This window comes from Pan paniscus, chromosome 6 (genome assembly GCF_029289425.2).
Source record: "Pan paniscus chromosome 6, NHGRI_mPanPan1-v2.0_pri, whole genome shotgun sequence".
NCBI classification, from domain to species: Eukaryota; Metazoa; Chordata; class Mammalia; order Primates; family Hominidae; genus Pan; species Pan paniscus.
The window spans coordinates 23,262,374-23,280,958 of record NC_073255.2 but is presented as its reverse complement, the minus strand read 5'-3'; the positions used below and the strand labels follow the sequence as shown (position 1 = coordinate 23,280,958).

The 18,585-nt window shown below is 34.9% G+C and overlaps 1 protein-coding gene and 1 long non-coding RNA gene across 25 annotated transcripts in view; one reads left to right on the top strand and one right to left on the bottom strand.

The window, feature by feature from the left end:
• Positions 1 to 5,270, top strand: part of LOC117980885 (uncharacterized) — a 33,084-nt gene extending 27,814 nt beyond the window's left edge. The window contains exon 6 of the long non-coding RNA XR_004672370.2: positions 4,605 to 5,270. This is a non-coding gene — a long non-coding RNA (uncharacterized LOC117980885). The remainder of the gene's footprint in view (positions 1 to 4,604) is intronic.
• HDAC9 (histone deacetylase 9) overlaps positions 1 to 18,585 on the bottom strand; it is a 911,762-nt gene that overhangs the window by 549,938 nt on the left and 343,239 nt on the right. The gene's annotated exons all lie outside the window — the stretch shown is intronic.

The following is an 18,585-nucleotide window of genomic DNA, read 5'->3' as shown; positions in this document are numbered from 1 at the left end:
CCACATGGATGGGGAGGCGTCACAATCACAGTGAAAGGTGAAGGAAGAGAAAAGGCACATCTTACATGGCGGCAGGCAAGAGAGCATGTGCAGGGGAACTGCCCTGTATAAAACCATCAGATCTTGTAAGACTTATTCACTATAATGAGAACAGCATGGGAAAAACCTGTCCCCATGATTCAATTACCTCCCACTGAGTCCATCCCATGACATATGGGGATTATGGGAGCTACAATTATAGGTAAGATTTGGGTGAGGACACAGCCAAACCATATCAATTATATATTGATGCATCTAAGTCTGCATCTTATAAGACTGTTCACATGTTCTTTCTCTTTCTCTATGCAAATGGCAGGTCTTCCCACCTGTAGTTTCCCACAAAGGTCCTTTGACAAATCAAGCCCACACTCCAGGTTGTGACCCTCAATTGGAAGACATGAGCCTCAACTTCCAAGACTCACTTCTGATATTTCTGCTTGTTTCCTCAGAGTGTCATACGCTTATGTGTTCTTACTGACGTATCCTGGACAATGTTCCTGCTGCCACTTCTATGTTATCCTTGGGCCACATTCTTAGTGCTCATTTTGGTTGTTCCTGGTCTTGAAAGATCACTACATGAGGCTCAGGGACTGTGTGGCTACCACAGTTCAGCCTAGGATTCAGGTCACTTTGCTGTTGACCTTGGAATTCTATCCTGATAATCTGCCCAATGGCCACTTAAACTGCCCTGGCTAGCATCTCAAGGCTGCTAACTGAAGTTCAAATGCTGACTCCGGACTTCAGATGGATCCTACAGCAAAGTTACTTGAGACCTAATACTTTAGTGAAGTATCTGTTTTAGGTTCCACACAGTCCTTAACATCTGGGATATGGATCTACCATAACGATGGCTGAACTGGGGCAGATTTAGGTGACATTGCCATGCTGTTCCCAAAGCCATAATTCCCCTAGTGTCCAGGTGCCCTTTAATTCCAGGTCACCGAGCCAGACTCTTTTCTTTGAGTGAATCTTTTCCTAGGGACCACAAACTCCTTCCTAAAATGTGCCGCCTGTTCTCCAAGCCATCTCACATCACACAGTTCACCAAATATGCCGATAGGGCTGAATAGCAAATGTTTCCCCCCACCCAAACCCCGCCAAAGCACCTCTATATCCACATAGATCAGTGGATACAAATAATATCCACATAAATCAGTGGATACCTCTATATCCACATAAATCAGTGGATACAATGCATCAGTGGATGCATTATATCTGGGAAATCCACATGTCAGATGTGTAATGTATAATTTCTACTCCTGGCCAATTGAGATTCTCCATTATTTATGCATATCTATCTAATGTAATCCAATATACTCACCTATATGTATGCATATATATATACATATATATACACACACACACACATTATATATATATATATACACACACACACATGCACATATACATGTGTCTTGGTCCATTCAGCCTGCTATAACAAAAATATCTTAGACTGGGTAATTTATAAACAACAGAAACTTACTTCCCACAGTTCTGGGGGCTTGGAAGACCAGAATCGAGGGGCTAGCATATTTATGTCTGGTGAGGGCCCATTCCTCATGGACGATGCTTTCTCTGTGCCGTCACATGATGAAACGGCAAAGGGGCCCACAAGCTCCCTCAGGCCTGTTTCGTAAAGGCACTAATCCATTCTTGAGGGCAAAGCCATTCTGACCTAATCACTTTCCAAAGACCTTACCTCCTAATACCACCACAATGGTGACTAGGTTCCAACATAAATTTTGGAGGGGCACAAACTTTCAGACCACAGCGGTATGTATATGTATACATAACCTATATGTGAACATATATCCATGTAGAAACACGTATGACATTTGACATCTACTACTCTTTTCCCTTTGACACTTTCACCCTCATTTTCTATGTCTTGTTGCATAGCAGTCAAAAAGTAAATGTAAGAGATATCTAAACAAACACTCCTTTCCTTTTGATTAAGAAGCTGACCAATCACAATATAATCTCTGAAGCTTCACCTCTTCCTAAAAAATAGAATAAAAAGTTTGGCATTAGCAATATTAGTTATAGTATGAATATGAAGAAACAATGAAAGCACAATTCCAAGTCAGACCTCTGAGTTCTGTAACAAAAGAGAAGCACTCTTGAAATAGGAAATAATTTATTTCTTAAAGTCTCAATCAAATGTGTTCACATGTGGCTAAGAGAATAACAATATCAATAATGATAGAATCATTTATCAGACAAGCAAAATTACTAAAAGTGTCTGCCCTGTAACCAGAACTGGGAAAGGGGCGGAGACTAAAAATAAATTTACAAGCTCTGTTAGAAATTCTTCTGCTGCTGAAATAAAGCCTTTTTGGAGACACCTTGTCTACCCTTTGCCAAAAGCAAAGGCTTCCATCAGTATTCATGGTGCTTATCATCTATCTTTAAAACAATGGCAAAGTTGGTGAATAAATATCAAAGAGCTAGGGTTGAATCAGTAATCACAGATGTTGATGTAATAATTAGAACCAGGCACTGTTATGTACCATTTAGTGTCAGTGAGTGAGCATTTCACAATAATCTTGCTGACTTTGCTTATTCTAGGCAATCAGAGTTGGAAGGACTTCCAAAAACATTAATTCATTCCACAGACACACTGAACAGCCCAATATTTGCTAGGCATTGATATCTTAGTCTGATTCCACTTACTTCTCCCATAAGTGGCCATGCAGCCTCAACTCAAATATTTAATAGAGGTAGCATGATCTTTTGAGATACTTGTTTCATTTGTTAACACCTTTGTTAGAACGTATTTCAGTTGGAAATATTTAATGTCATGAAAAATGGCAAAAACAGAACAATAGGTGAAACATATTTTAAAAGTCTGATTCTAATTTTGTTAAATAAAAAAGACATGAGTATAGAGCAGAGGTATAAATTGGAGATTTTCATTATCTGAGATACTACAAACAGATAATTAGTAAACTTAAATTTTATAATAAACTTGAGGAAGACCTTTCCTCAAAATTAAACAAATGTATCTTTAATAAAATTTTCAGTAATATTTATAACTCTGAGCTCCTTCTTTAATGGACAAAGTATTTTTTGTGGAGGGTGGAAGAGCCATGGTGGGGAAACTTTTTTATTTTATGTAAACTTTTATTCCAGTGCTACATACATCCTGAAAAGTGGGCAAGCCATAGGTGTATATCTTAGTGTATTAATATAAGTAAACACTCCCAATAAACCAGCTAGATCAAGAAAGAAAACATCTGAACACTGCAACAGCACTCCTTGTGCCCTCTCTCATTAATACCCTCAAAGTAACTACTAGCCAGACTTTTAACACCCCATATTAGTTTTGACCATATTTTTAACTTTATAAAAATTGAGTCATATAGTAGGCACTCTTGTGTTTGGTTACTTTCTTTCAGTATTATATTTGTAAAGTAAACCAATATTATTGTATGTAACAATGGCTCATTCTTTTTCATTGCTGTATGGTGTTCCATTACATGAATGTTTCATAATTTATCCACTCTAATTTTGAGGCACATTGCTTTTACTTTTTGGCTACTATAAATAGGGCTGCTACAAACATTCTTGTGCATGTACTTTTGGAAAACACATTTAGTGTAAACATTTCTATTGGATATGTATCTAAAGGTGTATGCAGGGTCTTAAGGTATACATACGTTCAGACTTACTTATTATAAAGTGTTTTGGGCTTAATTTTGCCAGCACAAAAAGGTAAGATTTTATATCACAGGCTTCAGTTTTGACAAAATACTCTAGGGCCTATTAATTGGCCCAAGAGCTTTTCTTATTCCTCTGACATGCAAATTATTCTCTCTGCCCTGATTCTGTCACTTTATTATTATATTTTTAAGCATCTACTATGCCACAAATCTTGTAGGTTTGGTCTTCTTGAACTATCAACACACCAAATTCTACCAGAATTTCAGGAGCCTTGCAGTCCAAGTTGTTTTCCAACTTCACTTTTAGCAATAAAATCCTGAATCTTTTCCAAAAAAACACAATTTGACTTTGCAAATTAATTTGTACCATTTTTGCAATATATTTTTGAAAGGAGTCTCCTCCAAATTGTTTTCAGAAATGAATAGGAAATTGACCAAAAAGGAAACTGATGGAATGGGTCCGTTTTAAAAAGTGGAATATTTAAATAAAAAAATTATTACAAACGTTCAATTTAACATAAAATAGTTACGTTACCCTCTCTTCCCTATGCAATTTAATAACTGTTAGAAATCTAATAATTAATACTCAATTTGAATACAACCATACATATATAAAATCTTTAAAGAAAAGGTACCAAACCATTTCTTGGTTATGGGATCAAAGGTGATATTTTTTCTTTTAATGCTTTCTTGCATTTTGTACGATAAATATGCATTATTGTTATTAATATAAGCAGAACATATTCTTAAGGATTAAACTAAAATTGAACGTTGCTCTCATTTCAACATCTACTCTTTGGTCTTAGTTGGCTTCATGTAGCTATACAGAATAAATTTAATGTGTTTCCCACATAAGAGTTTATGGAATATTTTATAACAATCACAGTTGTCTCTTTTTCACAGGAGAATACCTCCAGATCGCCAGGCATGGTGGCTCACGCATGTAATCTCAGCACTTTAGGAGGCTGAGGTGGGTGGATCACTTGAGGCCTGGAGTTGGAGTTGGAGTTGGAGTTGGAGTTGGAGTTGGAGACCAGCCTGGCCCACCTGGTGAAACCTCCTCTCTACTACAAATACAAAAATTAGCCAGGTATTGTGGTGCACGTCTGTAATCCCAGCTATTAGGGAAGCTAAGGCAGGAGAATTGCTTGAACCCAGGAGGCAGAACTGCAGTGAGCAGAGATCATGCCACTCCACTACAGCGTGGGTGACAGGGTCCTCTACGATTTAACCACTCCCCTTTATATACGTTCTAGTTGTGTTCTTTCAATTGTATATTCTAATAGGAATACATACACTATAGGAGCCAAAGGAGTTGTTAAGCAATCAAATTCATAGATTTCACAAAATGTATGCCAGTCTTCTGAGATGTATATGACAGTTAACTATAAAGTTCTTGCTACAATATTCAGCCTGGATAATAAAGCATAGTTAATAAAAACTCTGAATACAGATGTTTTAGGTATTGGTGAAAATAATCTCAACTTTATAAATTAAATTTGCATGACTAAGATCATTAATCTGATGTATTTCAAATTATAACCTACACATGAATAAAAGGAGTTATGGACGTGGCTGCATTTCTGTTTTTCCTCTACATGGGCTAACAATACAAATGGCTCCACAACAATATAATAAAACTAGACACATCTCAAGGTCTTCTGTTTTATAAGCAGCATAACTTTATTGGTTTTATTTTTATCTCTGAAATAAAAAAATGGTAAATGAAAAAGGTTAATATTAGTGACCATAATTGTGGTAAGGGATATATAAATGTTTCTGTAAAATATAAAACATATATTAAAATAAAGTGTGAAATATTTCTTCACATGGGGGTTATTTTAGGTGTCAGTATATTTCATCATAAATAATTTTAAACTCTCTGTTATTTTTTGTTTTCACACCACTGACTCATATCTAGATTTGGATTTTTTAAAAGGTCAATGATACCACAGATACACTAGGGCCAATAAATATTTCCATTATTTTAAAGACGTCAGTAATCCTATCTTATTTTTAGGGTTGAAAGAATCTATCAAGATGGGAATTCAACATTTACCCAAATATTCAAAACTTTTTGTTTTTAATGTAAAGCTCACATGGTCACAAGCATTTATTGATTAGCATATACTTAGATATACGTTGAATCTTTTTTTCATAGTAGTGAAAAATTTTAGAGAGACTAAATATCCAACCTTAGGAAAAAAATTAATCATGTTACACTTACATTGTGGATAATGTACAACTGTGGATAATCTGTTGAAAGTATTTATAGCTTTTAACACAGAAGGCAGCCCTTGATATTTCCAAGTTTTTTTTAAAAAATGCATCTTGCAGGAAAATATATGTTGTTCTCAATGACACTTGGAATATATGTTCTACATCTACACACACACAAAAGAACGTGTATATTTGTAAATGCATAGCAAAAAGGTTGAAAAAAACTATATCAACAGTGCTTTTGCTGAGGATGTGGACATAGAGGCAGAAAGACAGTTTCACTTTTTAAAAAACAGCTTACCCATAATATATTTGAAAACAATAAGCAAGTATTACTTTTGTAATTAAAAAACCTAATATATTTGAATATACATTATATGAGAAGCAGCATTAGCAAAAAGGAAAAGATTCAACTCAAAAGTGTATCCCTAAACCTTTCCCAATTTTCAAGTCCTGTCAAATCTATGCTCAACACTTTCTTTTTTTAAACCCACCCCCCGACTAGGCATGAGAAAGAACAGTGACCAATGCTGATGAATGGCTGGGTTTAAAGCAGTGATGTCATACACACCAACCTAGAAAACCATGAATACAATATCTGAATATGACAATAAACTATTTATTTTTGGCCATCTTCTGAATTCCAAATTAGATACAGTTCTCTCACTTTAGTGGAAGTTCTGTGTGTGTGTCTGAGAGTGTGGGAGCCAACAAAGGGTAGTGTTTGTCCCACTGAATTTAAATGTCTCTGCACATTATCCTCTTTGCTGGCCAGACGACAAAGGCCTTTGCCAGCCCTACTCTCTTTAAATAGAGACCTACACTTTTTAAATAGAGCTTACTTGTTCCAGAGAAAGGTTTTCTTTCCTTGTGCTCAAATTTTGTTCTTTAAGGAGCAAATGAGTGTCTATGTCATCAGCAGCTCACGCACAATCTTAAGATATGTTTGACTTATAAACCGGTTTTTGTTCAAAAGGTTAAATAGAAGTCTTCTTTTAATTCTCTGCTTTTATTTCTAGCACCTAATGAAAAGGTCAAACCATTTTCAGGATATTTTCAAATATTGCTGTCAACTATCTTTTTGGCTGATTTAACTAACCATGCATAAAAGGAGGTTTTTGATTCAGGCAAGCTGAAGTTTCAAAACATTGTTTTCATGGCTATCTATAAACAGCTCTGCCTCGGGGCATTTGGGAATAGATAGGCCTGGTTATAACATACAGGAGAGCAATTACTGGCACTGATAAACAGTACTGGGTTTAACTTTTCATTAAAATTGGCTCCGAAAATTCTATGAACATTAATTGATATCACAGGTAATTCTTTCAACAATGGAAGATGCAATCTGAAACAATCACAGAGGCCGCTCAGCCCCTACATATTTCAGCATTAAATTATGAGTACTTTGACAATATAGTTAGGGATATTATTTAATGAGCAGAAAATTATTATCCTCTTGATATGTCAAGTTGATTAACACTATCATAAAAAACCATATAAATATATAAGCAAATTATTCAACTCATTGAAAAATAGCCTATAGTAGAAAACTATAGTCATCAAAAAAGTTAACTCAATGTAATTAGATTTATTTTACTACTTAAAGGAAGTTGTGAGTTGAGCTAATAGAACTAACTTTACCTTCACAATTACTAAAAGCTGATTACAGTTGATTAAGTAGGTAATCTGTTGCCATGATATGACTATTGTCTTAAGAAAATGTGTAATTCAATTTTCTGCAGCTGTGAATTCTTGTTTCGTTTATTTGGTGAATGCAAACTCCTGCCTTTCTATAAGACAGATAATGGCCACTATGCAGGAATTTTTCAGGCCATAGTATGATAAAGCTCTTGCATAATTTGAGAAACTCACATGTACCTCCCATTTCCAGCCCTGGGTCTTAGATCACTTGTATATTCTAGGGAAATTTAGTCACTAAATGAAAGAGATGAGAAAGATAATATTTTCTATTGCTAGTACATAGAAACTAAATACAAAGATTATAAATAGCTTGATGGTAATGGTACTTGATGGTAATGGTCAAGAACAGGCTTAGTAAGACCTTACTTTGAGAAAAATGACAATACAACAGTGTTATCAGTCAACCAATGCGAAAATTTATATTCTGGTGCAAAACATGTATCTTAACATTGGCACTTTTTTATTTCGGTATTCATGCCTCCTTTGGGCGTAGCATACTATAAAGAACTATGAAACTATAAACCTGCGGGGAAGAAAAAAGTTCTGGCAAAATAAAACAATGAGACTCCTTTGTATCTAGGATACCATCAACTCATCCCATATGCTTAAGAAAATGAATGTATTTGGAAATAGCCATTTAAGTACTAAGATGAGTATGGGATATACAGTGGTCGGGGGATAAAAAATACTAATCTACCTTTCCCCTTTTATTTACAAGATATGTAACTGAGTGTGTAGAAAATACAAACTGAGATGTCTATTGAGACATGTACTTCATTATTTATGTTGATAGCACATCACTCTTTTTTTTTTTTTCTTTGAGACAGGGTCTCACTCTGTCACCTAGGCTGTAGTGCAGCATTGGCATGATCATGGCTTACTGCAACCTCCTTCTCCCAGGTTCAAGCAATTCTCCTATCTCAGGTTCCCAAGTAGCTGGGACTACAGACGCACGCCACCACGCTTGGCTAATTTTTGTATTTTTAGTAGAGAAGGGGTTTCACCATATTTGTCAGGCTAGTCTTGAACTCCTGACCGCAGGTGATCAACCAACCTTGGCCACCCAAAGTTCTGGGATCACAGGCATGAGCCACCATGCCCAGTTGCAAATCACCTTTATTAGTAGTGGCCAGCATGAAACTTTTCTCCTTCAGATAGACAGATACATACATACACACATATATGCTTACATGCATACATACATATATACATACATACATACATACATATATACATATATAATACAAATGTATGTTTATACAAATGTATATACAAATGTTTATACAAATGTGTATATATATATGTATATATATACACACATACACACAGAGAGGGAGAGAGAGAAAGGACATAATGTTTGTGTGTGTACAAATTAAAACTGGTTCTACTGTCATACAACACATATTTAAGATCTTGAATTCTATTTTACAAATGAAGGGCGGTACTCTGCTATTTAACACAAAGAGTTAAATATTTAGTTTTAAACCAAATATTTATATATAAGATGTCTTGAGGGTTCACTAATATTCATCCCCTGAGGATCTCCTCACTGTTATAAGAGCATAACATGTTTTTTAGAATGGACCATAACTAACAATTGAAAAGACAAGACTTTTTAAAAACTATTCACCCTATGGTATAATTAGTGCTTACTTCTTGTTGATTTAATTCTATTTACTTTTATGAGGTGCATGTGTGTTCTTCCTAGAACACACCCAGTTTCCAATCTGGTATTTACAAGAGAGGTGAGACTACTTACCCATTGGTCTTCTTTGGTGTAATTTTCTAGCAAAGCAAATACAGTTACATTTAATCACTAGATAATTTTCCCCAATCATGTTGCCACGTACACAAAATTAATGATAAAATATAATTTATCTAATCCCTGTGGAAATTTATAATCATAAGCAATAAGAGGTATTTTCTTTAGGAAAAAAACCTCAAGTCAATAAGCCAATTTGGGTCAAAGTAGGTCTTCACCATTCCTGGCTAGTTTATGATTACTGAGTTTGTTTCAATTCAGTGGAAGTGGATTTGTATCAGGGCAGAGACTACTATTAATTCTCTTACTGTTTATGATACCCTAGCAAATCAGTAGCTCCCACTGAGTTGTGTTGTTTTGAGAGAATAATTCAGATTATTAGGAGTCAATCAGCTATCAGCCTGGATGCCTAGGCCATCCACTGTAGTTGAAGCCCCAAATATAGCCCCTTGTGATCTTATTAGACTCACAACAAAGTCACCTTCCCTGTTTGAAGCTGTGCTTTTGTGGTTGGGCTAGGACTGAATATTCCTCTGGGGAGGTAGACAAACCAGCTGCTAATTAACCAGGCGCTATCTTGACTATCCAACCACTGAAAACCTCAGAGAGAAGAAAAAATACAGCTTTTCCATGACACTAAAGAATTATAAATAGATATTGTAAAGTAGTAAGACAGTATAAACTCCTTTCACTCAAAAAGATAAAATTTAATACAGACATAGGTCAGTTCAGATAACTCTGAGGACAACTGCAGTACAGTATTTCAGATAATGGAGGCTCCAATGCAGGCTAAGATATCCGACTGATTTTGGGCCTCCCTAATGGAGATAAAATGAGCATATGAATACATTAAGCAAAGGTTGGGGAAAGGTGGAGAGGGAGATGTACCATGATAGCATGGAGTGGAAGTCTCAGCTTTGAAGGAATGTGAGTCCAGCAACTGGTGGGGAAATAAATATTTGGTCACTTCTATTGTCTCAAATTTATTTCCAAGCATTAATATGAATCTTAAGGCTACAACAAAATAATGTATCTTGTAAGAGAGATGAATGGACAGGAAAAAAAATTAGAAGTCTTCCCAACCACTCTTATACATAGGGGTAGAAAATGCTCAATGTTGACCGGAAAGAAATCCTGTAAATATGATGTCAAAACATTGTCATTGGTAGTCATCTATCATCTGTAGGTTGCTCTGACTTTGAAGAATCCCTGCATTGGGAATTGAAAATCTGTGAAAACTAATTTCCCCTCTATGTCACTGTATCTCTTCTAAATATGTAAGTCCCAGCCGGGCACAGGGGCTCACGTCTGTAATCCCAGCACTTTGGGAGGCTGAGGCGGGCAGATCACGAGGTCAGGAGATCGAGACCATCCTGGCAAACACAGTGAAACCTTGTCTCTACTAAAAATACAAAAAAAAGTTAGCCGGGCGTGGTAGCGGGCGCCTGTAGTCCCAGCTACTCGGGAGGCTGAGGCAGGAGAATGGCGTGAACCCGGGAGGCGGAGCTTGCAGTGAGCTGTGATGGCGCCATGCACTCCAGCCTGAGCGACAGAGTGAGACTCCGTCTCAACAACAACAACAAAAAAAACATATATATATATATATATATATATATATCCCTTTCTGGATGGAAGATAGGTGGAAGAAGAGAGGGATTCTTAAATAATTTTCTTTCTTTTGTTTTATATTTCTAAAACATAAGTCTCCTGAGAGTCTCACCTCCAAACAAGTGAATACTGAAGAATGTCCTCAGAATGTAACACAATTTGCAATCTATATTATGCATGTGTGAAAATAAGAGCTGAGATAAATCACTTCATGTTATTTCCAAGCAAGTGTTGTACCACTATATAGAAAAATATGGAGATTTTAAATGTGCTTATATGTGTGTATTTTATATGCACCTAATACTTCTAAATACATTTATTTAAACATTTAACATTTTTCACTGTCATGCAAGTGCTAAGATACTAAAAATTCAAAAAAGAAAAAAGGTAATCCAAAAATAAAGAGAAAGATAAATGTTCCAGTAAAATATTACAATAAAAGCTGACATGTGATGTGGGTGAAGCAATGGAATACTTTTTTTTCTTTAAAAAAGGTCAGATGTCTACACAGCACCGGATATAAAAGAGCTTATGAAGTTGCTATTAACAAACGAATAGAATGACATGTTCTTTGATATACAAATGTTAGACCTAAGAAAGAACTTTGAGTATCCGGGGTATCCCTTCAGCTTTTACGAGAATTTGATATTATCATATCCATTTTATAGACGAAGGAACATGATCCAGAGAAGTCCATTGAATTGCCAAATTCTCCAAGAGCACACAGTGATAAATCTGGAACTAGAAGCCAAATCTCGTTCCCCTAATGCACTTAATTAAAGCAGTTAATATCATTAACTTTTGGCTTACAAAACATTAATATGAAAGACTGGAAGTCAAGCAGCTTTCAGAAAAGATAGTATTTAAATATAAAAGATCATCAAGGTTTGAAGACATATATGAGGCTGCACTAAGAAAGAGAAATTCCTGAGTTTTACATGTCTTGTTGTGTTTGTTTATTATGGCAAACAAAGTGATTATGGCATCTTAGAATCATCAGCATCTGTATATGTCTTTTTTCTTCAGAAAATATTATTTATTTTAGAAGAAAGAGTTAATATAATCGATAAGGGTAATGAAATAGAAAACAAGAGTAGGTGTATAAAATAATATCAGAAATAGAAAAGGGAAACAAGAATAGAGATTAAAAATGTCTGAAATAAGACAAAGTAAAATGCATACAAAAACCCTTATTCACTTATGGGTGAATCACAGCATTAGTTCTAGTCTATTTAATTACAATATAAAGAAGTAAACCGGCCGGGCCTGGTGGCTCATGCCTGTAATCCCAGCACTTTGGGAGGCCGAGGTGGGCAGAGCACTTGTGGTCAGGGGTTCGAGACCAGCCTGACCAACATGGAGAAACCCCGACTCTACTAAAAATACAAAAATTAGCCAGGCATGGTGGCGCATGCCTGTAATCCCAGGTACTCGGGAGGCTGAGGCAGGAGAATAACTTGAACCTGGGAGGCGGAGTTTGCGGTGAGCCGATATCGCACCACTGCACTCCAGCCTGGGCAACAAGAGCGAAACTCCGCCAAAAAAAAAAAAAAGAGGTAAACCTAGTTAAGAGAATATTTCACAGTATCCCAAAGACAAAACAAAACAATGTCCAGTTATTCTTATATTTATACCATACAGGAATTTCTCTTACAGTCTCCATGATGAAGTGATGTAATGAATAACTTCCTTGATAATATATTAAGAGTGGGTACAATGATGAATTTCATAAAATATTTTATTTTATCAAGCATCAATACAAGTTGAAGGTATTGCTATCATTAAGTGAAGTAATATCTACTATCATTAAGTGAAAGCAGCTCAAAAAATAGAAGATTTGAATTTTTTTACCACAACCCATAATAGAAATACATTTTACATTTTGTGTGTTTGTGTGTGTATATGTACATTCAGAGAGAGAGAGAGAGCATCTTTTGTGTGTGTATGTATGAAGAGCGAGAAAGAGATTAAAGTTTTATGAAATGATACTTCTCTTACTCTTTCTACATATTATACATTCTGATACTTTCAATCTTGTGTTTAAAATGCCAGTTTCAAACCACTAAATTGATTTCTCAAACTACAAATAGGTCTCCATGTCAATAAGAAGACAGTAGTAATGAGACCTAGGACCTCTGAAGTTTTTGAGCCAAAAATTTCCCAGGGTTCCTTCGAGTAATGAATCGGGGAAGGTGATGGTGGGCATATTAGCATTATCGGTGCACAGGATGTTGGGAAACTGATGAAGCAGACGTGAGATGGGCAAAAGTTCTTGAGTCTTTACCTAAGTGAGAGACTGTAACAAGACTGATAGCCAGACAGGGTTTCATTTGTTGTCTTGATTTAAACAATATTAAGCATTTCAAAGTTTATCATTGCTATTGGGAAGTCAAATTACAATGCGCCTCCAGTATTTATAGAAAACCGTTTTTAGAATTAGAGACAATGAGAAAAGAGATGAAGAAAAAAGCAGAATAGGGAAACATTTTGTAGTCACAGAGAAAGAGAGAGAGAATGAAACAGACTGAAAACTCCTACATGTGGCAACCTTTTCATTTTGATTCTCTGGGATGATCAGAAGCGAAATTTAGCATTATTCAAAGCCACCAGATCCGATAAATAAAGATAATGTAAGATAAATTAACTGCTTAAGTGGAGGGTACTCACACTCATCCAAAGTTACATCTAATATACATTATATGGAAGTACAAATACTAAGGATGATGTCATATCCACAGTATGCACACACATTGTTTTGTACTATGCAGTGTTCGAAAATAATTTTCACTTCTCTGATGCCCTTAACTGTTAGCATCATCACTGTAATGCAGGCAAAGATAATTTATAATTTCTGTTGGTTTTAAAAATATTATTAAAAGTTTAGTCCCATAAAATGAAAATAATTCATACATTTATAGAATAAAAAGGGAAAGTCCCTCTCACAGGATTATAGAATTAACAATTATTAACACTTTTCTGTATATCTTTCCAGATCCCTTTTTCTGAACATTTACACACATGCACCACACACACAGACACATTATATAACGTTACACACACACACACACACACACACACACACACACACACACACACACAGCATATCACTGTCTTTTCACTTAGCAACATGTCTTGGACATCTTTCCATGTCTAGACATATGTTTCTATTCTAAAGTATAGATATATTCTAGTTTAATCTTTCTCCAATTGTGTTGTGATTGAAAATAAAAACTCTATATGCATGAGTTTGAAGAAATGTATAAATATTTCACTACAATACATTGATTCTAAAAAGTCCAATGACTGGCAAAGTGTTATATTTAAAATTGTTAAATGAAAACATGGTCCCTCAAACTTTTCTAATAGTATATCAGAGTGCCCAGCACACCCCATAGCATTACCAACACTGGATAACAGCAATCTTTTTAGATTTTTTATCAATCCTCAGAGTGAATAAAGGTATCTCATATTAACTTTTTCTTGATAATTTATTAACTTAAGCATATGTCATATGTTTATTGGCCATCTGATTTCTTCCTCTATGAATTGTGTTTGCATATCCTTTGTTCATGTTTATATTCAGTTTGATTTGTGAGAACTCCTTATATACTATTTATTTATTTTTAATATATATTTAAATATTTAGCCACCATCTAATAAATTTATTATATAAACTTTATATATATACCACTTTATATAAAGTGTATATACATATTATAAAGATGTCCAAGACATGTTGCCAAGTGAAAAGACAGTGATATGCTACGTATGTGTGTGTGTGTGTGTGTGTGTGTAATGTTATATAATGTGTCAGTGTGTGTGTGTGGTGCATGTGTGTAAATGTTCAGAAAAAGGGATCTGGAAAGATATACAGAAAAGTGTTAATAATTATTAATTCTATAATCCTGTGAGAGGGACTTTCCCTTTTTATTCTATAAATGTATGAATTATTTTCATTTTATGGGACTAAACTTTTAATAATATTTTTAAAACCAACAGAAATTATAAATTATCTTTGCCTGCATTACAGTGATGATGCTAACAGTTAAGGGCATCAGAGAAGTGAAAATTATTTTCGAACACTGCATAGTACCAAACAATGTGTGCGCGTACTGTGGTATGATTTCATATCATACTTTATATAAAGTTTATATATATATATAAACTTTCAGATTATATATATATAATTTCCAGATTTTATATATATATATATTATCTGGAAGTTACAACATATTAAATTTGCAATCTTTTTCCCTTATGACTTCTGAAGTGTATATTTTGATGGGAGCAAATATTTAAAAACAGAGTATAGATGAGCACATAAAGATGCAAAGGCTTGAAATGAGTTGTCCATGGTCGCAGAGATACACACTGGTGATTCAGGGGTCTGACTTTGGTTGGCTGAAGTTCCTCTGGCTAGAGCTCAAACAAACTACAGTAACAAAAAAGCCATATGATATTTTTGGCAGGCTTTAGTGTTCGTGAATATATTATATGTATATAAACACACACACATACCACATGCACACATACACATACACTCTTTCACAATTCTCCTTCTACCCTCAGACCTTAAAGGCTACTTTCTGCAGACCATTTTAGCTTCAAATGAAGTTAAATTGAGCCTAAAATCAACTTTAATTAAAATCAGCTCAGAAAACCTGATACTGGACTGCTAGTGCTGTGGGGAAATTTACAGAGTTTTAATTAGTATATAAAACTCCCAGTCCCATGGGAAGACAGTCTTCAAAATATCTCTGGCTTTACATGACCTTCATCCTAAACAGAATCTTTACTTAATAATATGTGTATTCATGCTATCTGTTAGATTTATTAATCAGTAAATAAGATATGACCAGGCTTGAATTTCAGGACCAGCAATCCCATTATTTTCATCACATCAAATCTATTCCTTATTCATCTACTTCTTCCCTCAATAAATAAACAATGCTGAACCACCATCTACATTTCATTATCTGCCTACTGCTAACACACAGATGATTTAACTATAAATTGTGTATTAAAATGAAGCCTCACTTAGCACATGCAAATTTTTATGAAAACACCATCTATTCAATTTACAATTTACAAGGTATAACCATTCATAGCAGATGCTAAATGTTTTACACCCTTTCCCATGCAAAGACGTTAAATTAAAAGTTTATTGTATATGTGAAGCACCAAACAGTCCCTCATGACAATTCCACAACTTAAAATCATTAAGACAGATGGATTCATAAAGATCAGTCTATCAGAAATTAGCATGAAAACAAAACCACATACGGATTTTTTAAATGAAAACTGAATGAAATTGGGAAATCTTTTCCCATTTATCTTACCATTACTCACAAGAATTCCTAATACGATTACACCAACTTTCAAAGACTGCAGGCTTTTTCCGTTAAGATTACTGCCTAAACCTTTGTGGGGTAGCAATAATAAAATTTGCATAATTTTATTTGAAGTAGAAATTTTAAAAATATCATCTTAATCAAACTTTAGACAATACCACTTAAGATTTCAGCAGTAATCAATTTTTGTAAAACTACTTCATGTATGTTGTGTACATACATATTAAAAGAAAATACACAGGAGTCATCAATATTAGTATTGGAAAATCGGCCAAGTGCAGTGGTTCACGCCTGTAATCCCAGTACTTTGGGAGGCCAAGGCAGGTGGATTGCCTGAGCTCAGGAGTTCCAGACCAGCCTGGGCAACATAGTGAAACCTCGCCTCTTCAATAAAAAATACACACATATATTTCATATATATGTATACTTTATATATATATATAAATTTTCCAGTTCTTTCTCTCTCTCTTTATATATTATATATTTTATCATATATATACACATATATACATTGCATATCACTGTCTTTTCACTTAGCAACATGTCTTGGACATCTTTCCATGTCTATACATATGTTTCTATTCCATTCTAAAGTATAGATATATTCTAGTTTAATCTTTCTCCAATTGTTTTGTGATTGAAAATAAGAAGTCTGTATGAATGAGCTTGCACAAATGCATAAATATTTCACTACAATAAGTTGATTCTAAATAATCTGTACACCAAACCCCCAAGACATGCAATTTACCTACATAACAAACCTGCACATGTACCCCCGAACATAAAATTGTAAAAAACAAAAAGTCAATGGCTATGTAGACTATGGTAACTAGGGTCAAATGAATAATATTTGCATTAACTAGTAGCAAAGTTTTCCAATACTTTCTCTCTCTCGAAAGTTTTGCTACTAGTATAGTACAAATATTACTTAATTGACCCTAGTTACCATAGTCTATATAGCCATAGACTTTTTCTTTTTTATACTTTTCAGTTCCGGGGTACATGTGCAGGTTTGTTACATAGGTAAATTGCATGTCTTGGGGGTTTGGTGTACAGATTATTTCATCACCCAGGTGATGAGCATAGCACCTGATAGGTAGTTTTTCAATCCTCACTCTCCCACTTACCTTCACCCTCACCTAGGCCCCATTGTCTATTGTTCTTCTCTTTGTGTTCCTGTATGGTCTATGTTTAGCTCCCAAGTATAAGTAAGAATATGCAGTACTTGGTTTTCTGTTCCTGCATTAGTTCACTTAGGATAATGGCCTCTAGCTCCATCCATGTCGCAGCAAAAGACATGATCTTGTTCTTTTTTTTTTTTTTTTTTTTTTTTGGCTGTGTAGTATTTCATGGGGTATAGATACAATATTTTCTTTTTCCAGTCTACTGTCAATGGACATATAGGTTGATTACACATCTTTGTTATTCTCAATAGTTCTGTGACAAACATACAAGTTCATGTGTCTTTATGGTGGAACTATTTATATTCCTTTGGGAATATACCCGATAATGAGATTGATGGGTTGAATGGTAGTTCTGTTAGAAGTTATTTGAGTAATCACCAAACTGCTTTTAACAATGGCTGGACTAATTTACATTCCCACCAACTGTGTATAAGTGTTCCTTTTTCTCCACAGTCTCATCAGCATCTGTTATTTTTTGACTTTTTAATAATAAGCATTCTGATGGCTGTGAGGTGGTATCTCTTGTAGTTTTGATTTTCATTTCTCTAATGATTAGTGATGTTGAGCATTTTTTCATATGCTTGTTGGTCATGGGTTTGTGTTCTTTTGAGTAGTGTCTGTTCATGTCCTTTACCCACTTCCTAATAGAGTTGTTTTTTGCTTGTTAATTTGATTAAATTCCTTATAGATTCTGGATATTAGACCTTTGTTGCATGCGTAGTTTGCAAATATTTTCTCCCATGTCTGTTTATTCTGTCGATACTGTCTTTTGCTATGCAGAAGCTCTTTAGTTTAATTAGGTCCCATTTGTCAATGTTTGTTTTTGTTGCAATTGCTTTCGACATCTCTGTCATGAAGTCTTTGCCAGGGCCTATGCCCAGAATGGTATTTCCTAGGTTTTCTTCTAGGGTTCAGGTTTTACACTTAAGTCTTTAATCCATCTTGATTTGATTTTCATATACGGTGAAAGGAAGGGGTCGAGTTTCAATCTTCCGCATACGGATAGCTAGTTCCTCCAGTGCCATATATTATATAGGAATCATCTCCCCTTTGCTTGT